Source organism: Salmo trutta, chromosome 31, assembly GCF_901001165.1.
Source record: "Salmo trutta chromosome 31, fSalTru1.1, whole genome shotgun sequence".
NCBI classification, from domain to species: Eukaryota; Metazoa; Chordata; class Actinopteri; order Salmoniformes; family Salmonidae; genus Salmo; species Salmo trutta.
This window is the reverse complement of record NC_042987.1, coordinates 24,976,194-24,992,572: the sequence shown is the minus strand read 5'-3', so window position 1 is coordinate 24,992,572 and position 16,379 is coordinate 24,976,194. Positions and strand designations below refer to the sequence as shown.

At 40.8% G+C, this 16,379-nt stretch overlaps 1 non-coding gene and 1 pseudogene across 1 annotated transcript; both read right to left on the bottom strand.

Moving 5' to 3' along the window:
* Positions 1-149: 149 nt before the first annotated feature.
* Positions 150-12,170, bottom strand: LOC115169817 (nucleolar GTP-binding protein 1-like; annotated as a pseudogene).
* LOC115170304 (small nucleolar RNA SNORA81) lies at positions 5,464-5,619 on the bottom strand. The gene has a single exon (XR_003871047.1). It is a non-coding gene; the product is annotated as a small nucleolar RNA SNORA81 (small nucleolar RNA).
* Positions 12,171-16,379: the final 4,209 nt, after the last annotated feature.

Genomic DNA, 16,379 nt, shown 5'->3' with positions numbered 1-16,379 from the left:
TGTAGGACCACAATATTTTTGTCATATACACAATCTATGATTTTCCTAAAATTGTAGATATATTTCTTTTTCATCACACTGGGATGAACAGGCAGCATAAGATAGTAAATTATTCACATGTATTTTTAATAAAGCACCAGTGAGACACATTTTGGTTTATACATTTAATCACTTCCCCCACTGCAGTGTACACAGTAGAAGAAACTCACATTTATTGAGAGGACTTAACTGTTATGGTGTGTGCAGCGTCATCTTCTTTGTTTCTAGCTACACCAAAGCAATACAATTGATGGATTCTTAGGAGTTAAGGCAATATGTTCCATTTACAGCTTACAATTCAAGTACACTTCACTTGAATGCCCTTTGAGCTTATTTTTATCACAATTGGTAGCCACAGCAACTGGAAGCTTTGACTGTGGGTATTCATGTAAGTGACACAGAAGTCAAACTACCACTAAAATTGCTGGTACCTTGTGGTGAATTGAGGTTTGTGCTCCACTACGCAGCTTTCCAAAACCAGGAATATCACTTGTGTCACTCATTACCTCAATATGATGAAAGATAATTCAGAAAATGGGCAAACATTTATTTTCAGATTTACTCCAGTGAAAAAGTATACAATTCCGACAGAAGCTGGATTACACTGAAAAAAGGTCAACCTCATCGATCAATGCCTTTATCTGTGATAGTTTGCTCCGGACTTTCTCTTGCCAGACAAAAGAGGTTTTGGCTTGAGGTCAAATACATGTCTGTCTGCCTCTCCCTTCTTCCTCTGGCAGTTCATGTCCTTCTGTTGGCTCTTCATCAACTTCTTGGCCTTCTTCGCCATCTATACAGGAAAACATACTTTCAGTAAATCCTCAGCAAAACACAGGTTGTGTCCCAAATGTCACTCATATCCCTATATAGAGCAGTACTTTTGACCTAGGCCCATAATAGGGTGCCACTTCAGACACACACAATCATAACATCTCCTCAGACTATTTTTTTAGCCAGTGGACTAACACTTTCCCAATATGCATTGTGCATATTTTTAACACAACCCAATTCACCTGATGACAGGAAAAGATAGAGTAGCCCAGAACTATACATTTAGAGAGTTATACCAACTTTTAGAATGTTGTTCTAATTCTATACATTCAGTTACATAGCATTATTTAAATATTCCCCCATGTCATTTTAATGGGGAGCTAATATGGCTGCCATATAATGTTGTAGTGTGATGTAAATGCACTATAATGCTCATTCTAGACATTCAGTTTTATAGTATGTTTTTGTACATTCCCCATGTAATCGTAATGGGGAGCAAACATGGCTGCCATAGAATGTTGAAGTGTCAGGTAACTGCATCATACAGGGGCGGAAATCGCGGGGGGGATGGGGGGGACACGACCCCCCCATCCTGGGAAAAATATGATTTGTCCCCCCCAATATATCACTGAAACATAACTATGTAATTTAAATAATATTAATAATACGCAATGAAAGCAATTGTGCTGATTATAGACACTTAATAGCGCGTTTTTAAGTTTCAAAAGATTGCAACCCTCCCACCCTTTGCCTCACAATGGTTTGATCCACTGCCAGTTCCTTAGCTTGCTAGGTAACAGAGGTCGTATCTACTGTCTGAAAGGCACTCAATGCACGTAACTGACGTGAGGTTAATCCAGTCAATCGCGCACACACACTAGCTGAATATGCAGAGCTAGCGCGCAAATATTAACTATTAAGCTAGCTAGTACCTATTCCATTTATGTGACGTCGTCAAAGATGGAATCAGCATGCAGATGATGTAAGTTAGTGCTTCAAAGTCCCTGTGATAAGGTTAGCGATAAACTGAAATCCAAACTGAACTGAACTACACTCTCTTCTACCATTGTCTTAAATATATTTAATGGTCTCGTTGCAAAAGCTAAATTGTCGCAAGTTAACTTTTATTTATTTATTTTATTTCACCTTTATTTAACCCGGGTAGAAAAGATTATAGCAAACACCACTGAAACTGAATTGGTGCTCTCTAGCGTTGCAAATTCAGCTATTGTTGGAAGCCAGCCAATGTGAAACAAACTATTAAAATTACAAAAGGTTGCAGCATATGTTGTGTAAATGGTGAACTCATACAGCTGTCAACTCTTGTCATTTTAATCCGTTTCACATTTGCTAGCTACCTTTTAGATCGAAGCCCAAATAGAATGATTGAAGATGATAGAAGCCCATATCCTACTGTAAATAACCTACACACTGTGTGTGTAGCCAGCCAGCCAGCCAGCCAGGTAGAAAAATGGCAGAAAAATAAAAGACGGACATTAGAGTATTTTTCAATACACCAAAACGCATAGTAAGAACCCTAGTAGCCTAATATCTCAAAGACTAGTTGATAAAATGTTCATAAGAAAGAAATGAAATTCTAATGGAAATGTTTCACAATGATGTCATTAGGCAGAGCAGGCAACAGATGGCACACAGACAGCAGAGTTGGGGACAGATATGCAGGGACAGACTGGCAGAGACAGGGAGTCTCAGGTAAGTTTGTTGAGTCTTTGTTTGGCAACATTATGAAAGGTTCTCAATTTTTTTGACTCGTAAAATAGGAACATAATTGGAAAATGCCATGGATACCCCCTCTCTCAACTTAAACTGGTGACTGAACTAAGATTTGTTAAAGGCAATGGTATTGCTGTTGTGATTAGTTGTGTAGTTTTGGGTACCGGTAGTTAGGAGTACGGCAAACACCTTATTTCTTTGGTTCCTCAATATACATTTACCATATTACAATGTAGGCTATGTGTTACAGCACTACTTTTGGTGTCCCCCTCAGGAATTGCTCTTGAGAAAATTTAATGTAATTGTCCCCTCCAAAGTTGATATCAGATTTTCGCCCCTGGCATCATAATGCATATACCGGATTGGCCAACTCTCTAAATAGCCATCACAAACCTTAGGATCACGAACACCAGATTGGTCGCGTGGGGGACGAGAGGCACTCTGGCTGCGGGTTCGAGAGGTGGGAGCTATGGATGCCACACGCTTGCGTTTCTTGGCAACACCAACACTCCGGGATCTACGAGCATTCACCGCATAGTGGCTCTGAATGGACATGAGCAGAAATGTGAGAATACACTACAGCCCTCAAACTAAACTCCGGACCTCGAAGCCAGTTCCAATGCTTTTTTCATTATTCCGCTCTATTCAGGCACTGATTTAGACCCCTGCACTACAGCATAACATCTGTAGCATGTGAAAATATATTGTCTTTTACATACATCATCTTTGCCAGTCATGTCCAGACCAAGGTCTCCTATTTCTTTCAACCTGTAAAAGGTATAATACTTTTTTTAAAAGACAGGCTATAAAACAAGATGAACTGTAAAAGTTATATTCATATAAACAAGATCTCAATCCACATCACCTTCTTGACAGTTCTGGGGCAATGCACATCCTTGTCTTTGGAGCACACGATCTTTAGCTTCCTCTTCTCTCTGATCTGTTTGGCCAGCTGGCGGACCTCCTGCATCTCCTCATCCTCACCAGTCTCATACTCCCCTGCCTTCTCCTTCAGCTCCTCCTCCAGGTTCTGTATGGGCATGAGAGAGACGTTTAGGGAGGTGGCACCATAGAATTTGAATGAATAGACCAGGCATCCCCATTCAAGTTAATGATTCCATGGAATCACTTGAACAGGCAATCCCATTCTAGTCAGTATATCCTTTCCATACTGGTCATCAATTCATGCCCTACTCACCTTCATGATTTTAGGGTCGATATAATCTGAAATGTTGTGACCCTCCCATATTTCCGGAATCACATCATATTTCTCCTCTTTATTTAGTTCCCAATATTCTGAAAAAAGGAGAGAAAAAAAGTTTTTTTTAAAAGTATTAGAGAAAATTGACCTAATTAGTGTCCTGATAACCATTTACACAATACCACTCCAGGAAAGCCATTTATAAATGAGACAATGTCCAAATACATACTCTGTAGGTCCAGCATATATCTCCAATCTCCCTCCCCTGTAAATCAATGATGGAAATTGGCAATTAATTAAATAATACCTTAGTAAGACAGCTAGATCTTGACAATTAACATTTATCACAACATAACCCACTTGAGTGAGCGGATTACATCCAAGGCTTTTCCAACATAATCCTTCTATAAGTGTTAATAATGTATGGACGTACTGTTTTGCGTTTGGGTGCAGCCACCTCCACTGTTTTCCTGCCAATCCTAGCTCCCTCTGGAATGAACGGTGGTCTCGCCTAGTGTTGAGAAAACAGTCTAATGAGCATACTTAAAAAGGACATGCCCAATTTCCCCTGTTCACATTCAAATTTATATACCATAAAAAAAGTAAACATTAGTAAAATCATGCATACATGTTTAACTTGGGCAAATCACTAAGGGTGGAAAGACATGCACCTCTACAGAAAGTATAGTATTTTGCCTACCTTCTTGTCCCTCTTAGCAGGCACTGCTAACTGCAATCTGTTGAGAACATCATGCACCTTCTTGCCCTTCATTTTGCCATCGACAGGATCGGCCAGAAGTTTGTCACAGGCCTGAAATTCAGGAAAATGTTAGTACGAATTATTAAAAACAAAAGACAGAAGTCCAGAAAGGACATATGAAGAAAGAAAATGATTCCCTCATTATGTCGAGATCACCTTATTTATTTCATGATTACTACACAAAAGTTGTTTTGTCGAGATCACGAGATAAACTCTAAATAGTAGTGAACGTATTGATGACCAACAGAACGGCTGAGGTGGCACAGCCCACAGCAGATTAGCGCATACGGTTTTGTTGATTGCTACACCAGCGCAGTGCAACCAACGCAGCCACGGGGCTCCTTGATGAAGTGGTTATTGTGTATCTGAACAAATTAATGTGTGATGTGTGGTACTATTGATTGTCTCGTGATCTCGACAAAACAACTTCTGTTATGCAGTGATCATGAGATAAATAAGTTGATCGACTTTTTTTAAATGTATAATTCATATGTCCTCTCCGGACTTCCGTACAAATAGAGAAAAACACAAAACATAACACTTGTTACTAACAAATGGTAGGTTATCAGAAGAGTGGACTACACTGCTCACCTCTGTTTTCACCATTATCACGCCCTCCTCAGTCAAAGTGCTGGTTTCAATGACAGGGATGCCCTCTGCAGTAAGGTCAGCAAAGATTTTCTGAAAGAACAAAGCAGGAAACCTTGATAAGCAAGTCCCATCTTGAAAGAGGATGACAAAGTAAACTAGGGAAAGAAATAAAGCCAAAGTAAAGAGAATAGGTTACCAATAAGCATGAACAAAACTAAGAACCTGGTCTTGCTCAGTGAGATCACATCTTCTTGACATAACACTTGTTAGCCACAATGAGCAAAGGCTAGAGAAAAAATGACGATATTTAATTTAAAAAAAACCTTGCAGAGTTTGTTTTTTACATGCCTTGGCATTTTCAGAGAAATAATGTTGCACTGCGCCTTGAGACAAAGGACATTAAGAAAGCAGTCCGTCCTAGCCTTTTCTATCCTTCCTTGGTGTACCCGTGCTCGCATGCCTGCAACAGCCAAGCTTGAGGCTTCACCCCCACAATTTTAGCAGAGTGCTTTAAAAGGGAAACATTCTGACTTTTGCACAACTGTTGACTGTTACTCACAAGCCTACAACAATAGACATTACAGCTACATTTAAAAAGTCATCCATGGTACTCACATATTTTATCCCACCCTATTCAATATATAGTCCCTAAATAGCAACCTATTTTTGACCAGAGTTCTATGGACCCTGGTAAAAAGTAATGCACTATAAATGTAGTGTGTAATTTGTAATGCAGTTTTAAATCAATGGTGCCTCCATAACACATGACCTCTGACCTTGTTGGCAAAGAGGGGCCGAATGTTGTTGAAGAGCTCATACTGCTACTCTAGGGCTTGGCCACACTGCTCGAAGACATCCATTACGTAGAGCACAGCAGAACGCAGATGCGCCAGGGCTGTGATGGCCTGCATCTCAATGGTGTTCCTCTCCTCCAAAGGGTGGTCCAAGATCCCTGGGGTGTCAACCACCTACGGCCAAATATGGAGTTAGCTATAAATGAAATGGTCCAGGTGTTACTCATATTCAACTCCTGGCGATTGAAAGAGAAACTAACACTACACAGGGTATTTTATTGAAGGTTTCAGATACTGTGGTAGAGGTTATCCATCACAGACCTACAAAAGGTACTTAATGTGTACAGTGCCTTCGGAAAGCCTTCAGATCCCTTGACTTTTTACACATTTTGTTAGGTTACAGCCTTATTCTAGAACGGATTAATTTGTCCCGTCCCACATCAATCTACACACAATATTCCATAATGACAAAGCAAAAACAAGTTTAGAAAATTCTGCACAAAAAAAACAAGGAAAAACTTAAATATTCAATTTACATAAGTATTCAGACCCTTTACTCAGTACTTTGTTGAAACACCTTTGGCAACGATGACAGCCTCGAGTTTGACGCTACAAGCTTGGCACACCTATATTTCGGGAGTTTCTCTCATTCTTTTCTGCAGAACCTCTCAAGCTTTGTCAGGTTAGATGGGGAGCGCTGCAGCACAGCTATTTTCAGGTCTCTCCAGAGATGTTCGATGGGGTTCAAGTCCAGGCTCTGGCTGATCCACTCAAGGACATTCAGAGACTTGTCCCGAAGCCACTCCTCCGTTGGCTGTGTGCTTATGGTCATTGTCCTGTTGGAAGGTGAACCGTCGCCCCAGTCTGAGGACCTGAGGGCTCTGGAGCAGGTTTTCATCACGGATCGCTCTGTACTTTGCTCCGTTCATCTTTGCCTCGATCCCTACTAGTCTCCCAGTCCCTGCCGCTGAAAAACATCCCCACAGCATGATTCTGCCATCATCATGCTTCACCGTAGGGATGGTGCCACGTTTCCTCCAGACGTGACGCTTGGCTTTCAGGCGAAATAATTCAATCTTGGTTTCATCAGACCAGAGAATCTTGTTTCTCATGGTCTGAGAGTCTTTAGGTGCCTTTTGGCAAACTCCAAGCAGGCTGTCATGTGCCTTTTACTGAGCAGTGGCTTCCATCTGGCCACTCTACCATAAAGGCCTGATTGGTGGAGTGCTGCAGAGATGGTTGTCCTTCTGGAAGGTTTTCCCATCTCCACAGAGGAACTCCAGAGCTCTGTCAGAGTGACCATTGGGTTCTTGGTTAAGTGTGCCTTAAGGTGAATGCACCAATTTATAAGTCGCTCTGGATAACAGCGTCTGCTAAATGACGTAAACGTAAATTCTACAATCACTGACAGTGTCACCAGCAAAGCACCTCCACACCATCACACCTCCTCCTCCATGCTGCTCAGTGGGTACCACACAAGATTTTTGGTTCCAACCGCTGTGTCTTTGTGAGATGCAGAGTAGTTGAACGGATGATCTCAGCGGGTGTGGTTCCCACCGTGAAGAACGGAAGAGGCGTGGGGGTGCTTTGCTGGTGACACTGTCAGTGATTTATTTAGAATTCACGGCACACTTAACCAGTATGGCTGCCACAGCATTCTGCAGCGATACGCAATCCCATCTGGTTTGAGCTTAGTGGGAATATCATTTGTTTTTCAACAGGACAATGATCCAAACACCTCCAGGCTGTGTAAGGGCTATTTGACTAAGAAGGAGAGTGATAGAGTGCTGCATCAGATGACCTGGCCTCCACAATCACCTGACCTCAACCCAATTGAGATTTGGGATGAGTTGGACCGCAGAGTGAAGGAAAAGCAGCCAACAAGTGCTCAGCATATGTGGCAAATCCTTTAAGACTGTTGAAAAAGCATCCCAGGTGAAGCTGGTTGAAAAAATGCCAAGAGTGCGCAAAGCTGTCATCAAGGCAAGGGTGGCTACTTTGAAGAATCTCAAATATATTTTGATTTGTTTAACACTTCTTTGGTTATTAGATGTTTCCATATGTGCTATTTCACATGTTGATGTCTTCACTATTATTCTACAATGTAGAACATAGTAAAAATAAAGAAAAACCCTTGAATGAGTAGGAGTCCAAACTTTTGACTGGTACTGTATGTATGTATGTATGCATGCATATATGTATGTACACACACCTCTTCCCAAAGTATTCCAGCCAGAGATAGCTGGCATGAGGATCATGTAAGTGCATCATGTTACCTGCCAACAAAGGTATTTGTAATCCATGTGGCCAACGAACAAGGACTTGGTGGTGAAGACGTAGGGCTGGACTTCAACATCAGCTCTGGTGACCTTGGAAAGACAGTTCAGCTCTGTCAACATCTTTTATTGCACTACTACAATGTATTGTATGTAGGGTTGCAAAGGGTCGGAAACTTTCCGGAAATGTTCCATGGGAAGTTAGCTTATAACAGTGAAACTTTTTTTGTAGGATACACAAGGCAATTCTAGGTCTTGTGGCATATTTTGGTTAAACTATCCCCGATTCAATGGAATTGCAACCCTCTGCATCCACAGTGCATTCTTCCATCACATATACAGCTGATTCTCAAGATCTTGCACACTAATGAGATGCTATTGAGCCCACACTACTACACTGTCTGAGCCAAGGACTACATGCTTTCTGGTAAGTTTTGATTACAATACTGGGTGGGGTGAATATATATAACATACATTATTTTTTTGTTTACTAGTAAATAGTAGCCTACAGCAAAGTGTGTTTAAATAATTTCTAACTTGTTAACAATTTCTGCTAGCTTGTTTTTTCTACCATGTGGGTTTTAGCTTGCTTGAGCCTGCTAACTGAAGAGTGATAATTCACCTGTTTCAATACATGTTTCATTTTAAAACATTTATCTTACAAAGGAGTTGTTTAATTTAACTGCTTAACTATTTATCTGTACATGGAATTGTATTCGTTTTTTTTTTTTACTCATTTTTTTCTAATCTTTACAGGAAAATGCCACGGGCACTATCTGATGTGTGGAGACATTTCAAAGTGGTGTACATTTGCAAGTACTGTGCCAAATCATATGTGAAGAATGCAACAAAGATGCAGAATCATCTGGCCAAGTGCATAAAGTTCCCTCAGCGCTCACAACAAGCAACCTCTGACAAAAGTCCCTCTACTTTTATTCAGGGTGAAAATGATTAATCAGACATCTTATCGATAGCAACAGCTCATGGTCCTCCTGGAAGCAGAATTTTTGTTGGACTCAATGGAGGAACGTAGTCAGAGAAATGCAGAATAATGTGTTGCTCGAGCTGTGTATGCAACTGGTTCACCTCTGATGCTCACAGGCAATGTGCATCGTAAGAGATTTCTGAATGTTCTTTGCCCAGCATACACCTCTCCAACCAGACATGCTTTATCTACTCAGTCGCTGGATGCAGACTTCAACAGAGTTCACGTGAAGGTCAAGCAAATCATAGAGAAAGCAGACTGTATTGCAATCATCTCTGATGGGTGGTCGAATGTTCGTGGGCAAGGAATAATTAACTACATCTCCACCAGTATTCTACAAGAGCACAGACAAGGGACAACAGGCACACTGATCTCTACATTGCAGATGAGATGAACTGAAGGCAGTCATCAATGACCTTGGACCACAGAAGGTATTTGCACTGGTGACAGACAATGCTGCGAACATGAAGGCTGCTTGGTCTAAAGTGGAGGAGTCCTACTCTCACATCACACCCATTGGCTGTGCTGCTCATGCATTGAATCTGCTCCTCAAGGACATCATGGCACTGAAAACAATGGATACACTACAAGAGAGCCAAGGAAATGGTTAGGTAAGTGAATGGTCATCAAGTTATAGCAGAAATCTACCTCACCAAGCAAAGTGAGAAGAATAAGAGCACCACATTGAAGCTGTCCAGCAACACCCGTTGGGGTGGTGTTGCCATCATGTTTGACAGTCTCCTGGAGGGGAAGGAGTCTCTCCAAGAAATGGCCATATCACAGTCTGCCAATATGGACAGCCCCATCAAGAGGATCCTCCTGGATGATGTATTTTGGGAGAGTGGTAAGCAGCCTGAAACCTATAGCAGTAGCCATTATACGGATTGAGGGAGACAATGCCATCCTGTCTGATGTTCAGACTCTGCTTGCAGATGTAAGAGAAGAAATCCAGTCTGCCCTGCCCACTTCACTGTTGCTCCAAGCAGAGGAAACTGCAGTTCTGAAATACATCAAAAAACGTGAAGACTTCTGCCTTCTGCCGCAGCGTACATGTTGGACCCCAAGTATGCTGGCAAGAGCATACTGTATGTTGCAGAGGCCTATGGTGTTATCACTACCGTGTCTCGCCACCTTGTCCTGGATGAGGGCAAGGTTTTTGCCAGTCTGGCAAAGTACACTTCCAAGCAAGGGCTTTGGTATGGAGAGGCAATATGGCAGTCATGCCAATATATCTCATCAGCCACCTGGTGGAAGGGACTGTGGATCTGAGGCAATTTCCCTTGTTGACTCCATCATCCTCCAAATCCCACCAACATCAGCCGCCTCGGAGCGCAACTGGTCCTTGTTTGGGAACACACACACACCAAAGCACGCAACAGGCTGACCAATACAAGGGTTGCAAATTTGGTGGCCACCTGGGCAAATTTGAGGCTTTTTGAGCCTGATAACGAGCTATACTCAACAAGGTTGGAAAGTGACAGTGAAGATGAGGCCTCAGAGTCTGATGTTCAAAAGTTGGACATTGAGGAGGTCCAGGGAGAAGACACGGAAGCCTGAGAGGAAGACAACCAAAGCTTTAGTTTGTAGACTATCGTTTTACAGATGTGTGTTAAAAACGTTTTTGGGAGATGCAATGGATCATTGGGAATCATTCAATATTCCCATGTTTTTGTTGTTCAGTGAAATCATCCTATGTGAAGAGTCAAACTCATTTAACTAAAGTTGAATTCGTAACTACATGTTTTTTCTATTGGAAGGATTTAATCATGTGCAATTATGTCTACTTATGATAAGCTAAAAGGTTTATGTTTCTGTCCCCATATGATAAGGTAAATATATCCAATGCAAAAACCATCTACAATGAAATTATATTAATATTAATTTGCATATATTTCCATTAATTCCCACCGAAAGTTTCCACCTCTGAATATTCCACAAAATGTGGAAATTGTATGACACATTTTATCCATGTTCTGCAAACGTAACAAGATGTTCAAATAAACCTAAACCTATTTATTTCCATTTGCCTTTAACCAGGTAAGCCATTGACAACACATTTTATAATTACGATCTGACCAAGATAAGCGTGATCCGTCGTGCAGCAAAGCAGACAAGAAACTTATCGCAATGCCTCTAACAATGGTTGCTCAAATTGTGCCATGCAACCATTGAACACTGTATTATAATCACAAATTACACAGCAAGGTTGTATCAACCATTGACATGACAAAGAATAAGAGCAATAGCGATGTATACCTTGTTGAAAAAACTAGACTTGCCCACATTGGGATATCCACAAAGCAGTAGAGTCCGAGTATTGGGATCAATCGTTTGTAAACCGGGAAAGATGCTGTCGCACTAGTAAAACAACAATGTAAACAAGACATCAACAATGACAACCGGAGCCAAATGTCTTAAGTATCTTCTAGTACAGGGTTTCCTAATGTCGGTCCTGGGGACCCCAAGGGGTCACATTTTGGTTTTTGCCCTACCACTACAGAACTGATTCAAATAATCAACTAATCACCAAGCTTTCATAATTTGATTCTGCTGTGTAGTTGGGCAAAAGCCAAAATGGGACTGAGTTTGGGAAACACTGTTCTAGTATATGCAAACCAGAGACATTTTCAGACATGCATGACAAGCCTTTCATCAAACAAAGTAAATAACTACAAGATTACCTTGTTCCAGGTATTCCAAGCTTTGCTTCTGTCGCTTCATGATGGTGCACATTCGACCCAGAGCAGCACGCTTCAGTTGTTTACAGCGGTACAGGGAATCCCCATACTTCAGTCAAACATAGTCTTTGGAAACACTGCAAGGAGAACACATGAACGAGAACACCAAGTTGAACAGTGTACATTATCAGTGTAAGCAAAGAAATAGTGGAAGAAGTCAGCTTCTTACTTGTCAATCAAATTATTTGAGATGTTGATCTGTCCCAAAACCAGCTTGTAATGGTTTTTGTCATACAAGACATTCATCAAATCAGCATAGAACAGATGAGTCATAGTGGGCAGAACAAGCAAGTAGGCGTGCAGAGCCAAGCACGAGATAGCGAGATCCTATTGGCCCATTCCAGAAAATATCTGCATATTTCCGTTAGGGAACGCCTACTCTGTGAAATGCGTGTGCAGTAACTCAATTCGTCTTTGCGCTCCTTCTAAACAACGCGATTTTTAAAACTTTGGCAAAGGCTAAAGTCCACATTCTAGTGTTGGGAACAGAAAACTGTATTGAGATCAAATGTTTCATTGATGAGAAAATATGCATAAATGTAGGCCAAAATCCACCTCGTTCCATCTTCTCCCACTGCCCGCCAGTGGGCTTGGAAACGCTTCATATTTATTAATCCAGTGAAATCACTTGGACACTTTAATAAATGGATCACTAGTCACTTTAAACAATGCCACTTTAAATAATGCACTTTAATAATGTTTACATATCGTACATTACTCATATCACATGTATGTACTGTATTTTATACCATCTACTGCACTTTGCCTATGCCGCTCGGCCATCGCTCATCCATATACTTATAAGTACATATTCTCATTCACCCCTTTAGATTTGTGTGTATTAGGTAGTTGTTGAGGAATTGTTAGATTACTTGTTACTGCACTGTTGGAACTAGAACTACAAGCATTTCGCTACACTCGCATTAACACCTGCTTATGTGACCAATAACATTTTATTTTATTTTATTTTAAATAAAGGTTAAATAAATAAAAAATTAAAGTATTGAATAAAGCACTGGCAGTTATTTTTTGAAATCTTTATTTAACTAGGCAAGTCAGTTAAGAACAAATTCTTATTTGTTTGCATGTAGACATTATAGTAAACCTTAATTATTCAATGCAGACAACAAAGAAAGACTGACTGTCATTCCCTCTGGGTCCCCATTTGAGAATACTGCAGTGTATTATTGACTTTATGTCATTCTCCCACAACTTCAGGGGGTTGAGTCAAGATGGAACCGCTGTTGTTTATGTGTGCTGCATGTCCTACTCTATCTTCGTGCTAAATAATGCATGCATATAGACCTATTGCCTCGGTCGTTATCTAATTCCTAATCAGATATTTTCATGAAGCCTGTTATCTAAGCATCAGCCTACATTGTGCATGAGCACATGTACTGTTATGAGGTTGGGAATGTGTAAAAACATATTACATAAAACATAGGCTGATCCAGTTTAATGTGATTTATTGAAAGACTGTTTTATTGAAGACAATTCAATTCAACCAAACCTACACAAAAACAATGGCAACAATAACAATAACAACAACCTCATTCAATGGGTCCTGGTATTAATTATGCTATTCATTAATTACCTATTTATTTATTATTTATTTATCAGAAATGTTGCTATAATAAATCTCTTGAGATGCACCATCTTGTTTACAAGTGTCCACATTTAAAAAATGTACATTAGCAGCATAAAAAAACTACCAATAGGCCTACAGCTAATAAAAACTACTGCTACAACTACTAATACAACTAATAAAACTACTGCTACAACTACTAATACAACTGTAACGGCTGTCGTCTGAAGAAGTAGACCAAGGTGCAGCGGAGTTAGTGTTCATTATTAGAATTTAATGTAAACAACATGAACACTATACAAAACAAGAAAGAGTAAACCGACAGCAAACAGTCCTGTCTGGTACAAAATACTGACAGAAACAATTACCCACAAACCCAAAGGAAAAACATGCTCCTTATGTGTGACTCCCAATCAGCAGCAACGAGCTTCAGCTGTGCCTGATTGGGAGCCACACACACGGCCCAAAACAAAGAAATACAAAAACATAGAAAAAGGAACATAGAACGCCCACCCAATGTAACACCCTGGCCTAACCAAAATAAAGAAAAAAAACCCCTCTCTATGGCCAGGGCGTTACAACAACTAATAAAAACTACTGCTACAACTACAAATACAACAAATAAAGTACCTATAATATACAGTATGCATACATACATATTTACAAATATCTTCACATGGTTATGTTTCTATTAGTTAAAAACACAGTTTGTTCTTAACATTTGAAAAAGGGCTTTCTTAAATTGAATGTGATTTTAATACCCTGATTTCAATAGGTAAATTATTCCAGTCAGTTGGGTCTTTGTATCTGAAAGATCTTACTCCAACCTCATGATATACCCTTGGAATATGTAATTGGTACTGATGTCGAAAGGAGTAGTGTGAATCTTGTAAAGTTTGGTAAAGTTTAAGTTGATACATAAAAAAAAAAAATGGGTACCAATGCAGTTGTCTTCTGTTTGGGAGTAACAGCCAATTAGTGATTTCTACATTGTGCAATGATGTGCAAAGATTGTTATAAATTACATCTAATTCGCAAATTAAGGTTTTGGTTGTGTTTTGATAGATGATGTTGCCATAGTCTAGGAGAGGAAGCAGCAGTTGAGTTACTAAGGTCTTTCTAATGGATACAGTAAAACAATTATTAGATCTGTATAGTATCACAAGCTTATTGGTAATTGTTTTTCTAGTATAATCAAATCAAATCAAATTGTATTTGTCACATGTGCCGAATACAACTTTTTTAAAAGTAAGAAATAAGAGTAAAAAATAATGAAAGAGCAGCAGTAAATAACAATAGCGGGGCTACATACAGGGGGTACCAGTACAGAGTCAATGTGCGGGGGCACCGGTGTCGAGGTAATTGAGGTAATATGTACATGTAGATAGAGTTATTAGAGTGACTATGCATAGATAATAACAGAGAGTAGCAGCAGCACAGAAGGGGGACAGGGCAATTCAAATAGTCTGGGTAGCCACTTGATTAGCTGTTCAGGAGTCTTATGGTTTGGGGGTAGATGCTGTTTAGAAGCCTCTTGGACCTAGACTTGGTGCTCCCGTACCGCTTGCCATGAGGTAGCAGAGAGAACAGTCTATGACTAGGGTGTCTGGAGTCTTTGACAATTTTTAGGGCCTTCCTCTGACACTGCCTGGTATAGAGGTCCAGGATGGCAGGAAGCTTGGCCCTGGTGATGTACTGGGCCATTCGCACTACCCTCTGTAGTGCCTTGCCGTCGGAGGCTGAGCAGTTGCCATACCAGGCAGTGATGAAACCCGTCAGCATGCTCTTGATGGTGCAGCTGTAAAACCTTTTGAGGATCTGAGGACCCATGCCAAATATTTTCAGTCTCCTGAGGGGGAATAGGTTTTGTCGTGCCCTCTTCACAACTGTCTTGGTGTGCTTGAACCATGTTAGTTTGTTGGTGATGTGGATGCCAAGGAACTTGAAGCTCTCAACCTGCTCCACTACAGCCCCGTCGATGAGAATGGGGGCATGCCCGGTCCTCCTTTTCCTGTAGTCCACAATCATCTCCTTTGTCTTGATCACGTTGAGGGAGAGGTTGTTGTGCTGGCACCACACGGTCAGGTCTTTGACCTCCTCCCTATAGGCTGTCTCATCGTTGTCGGTGATCAGGCCTACCACTGTTGTGTCATCTGCAAACTTAATGATGGTGTTGGATTCGTGCCTGGCCGTGCAATCATGAGTGAACAGGGAGTACAGGAGGGGACTGAGCACACACCCCTGAGGGGCCCCCATGTTGAGGATCAACGTGGCGGATGTGTTGTTATCTACCTTTACCAACTGGGGGCTGCCCGTCAGGAATTCCAGGATCCAGTTGCAGAGGGAGGTGTTTAGTCCCAGGGTCCTTAGCTTAGTGATGAGCTTTGAAGGCACTATGGTGTTTAACGCTGAGCTGTAGTCAATGAATATCATTCTCACATAGGTGTTCCTTTTGTCCAGGTGTGAAAGGGCAGTGTAGAGTGCAATAGAGATTGCATCATCTGTGGATCTGTTTGGTGCGGTATGCAAATTGGAGTTGGTCTAGGGTTTCTGGGATAATGGTGTTGATGTGAGCCATAACCTGCCTTTCAAAGCATTTCATGGCTACAGACATGAGTGCTATGGGTTGGTAGTCATTTAGGCAGGTTACCTTAGTGTTCTTGGTCACAGGGACTATGGTGGTCTGCTTGAAACATGTTGGTATTACAGACTCAGACAGGGAGAGATTGAAAGTGTCAGGGAAGACACTTGCCAGTTGTCAAAATGCTTTCCAAATTATTTGCTAGAAACCATTTTTGTAAAGTTTTTAAATCATCTTGGAGAGTTGCTTGTACTATATTTGCAAAATATTTGAACCTGATGTATAGAGCACTGTATCATCAGCGTATAAATGATAATGTGTATT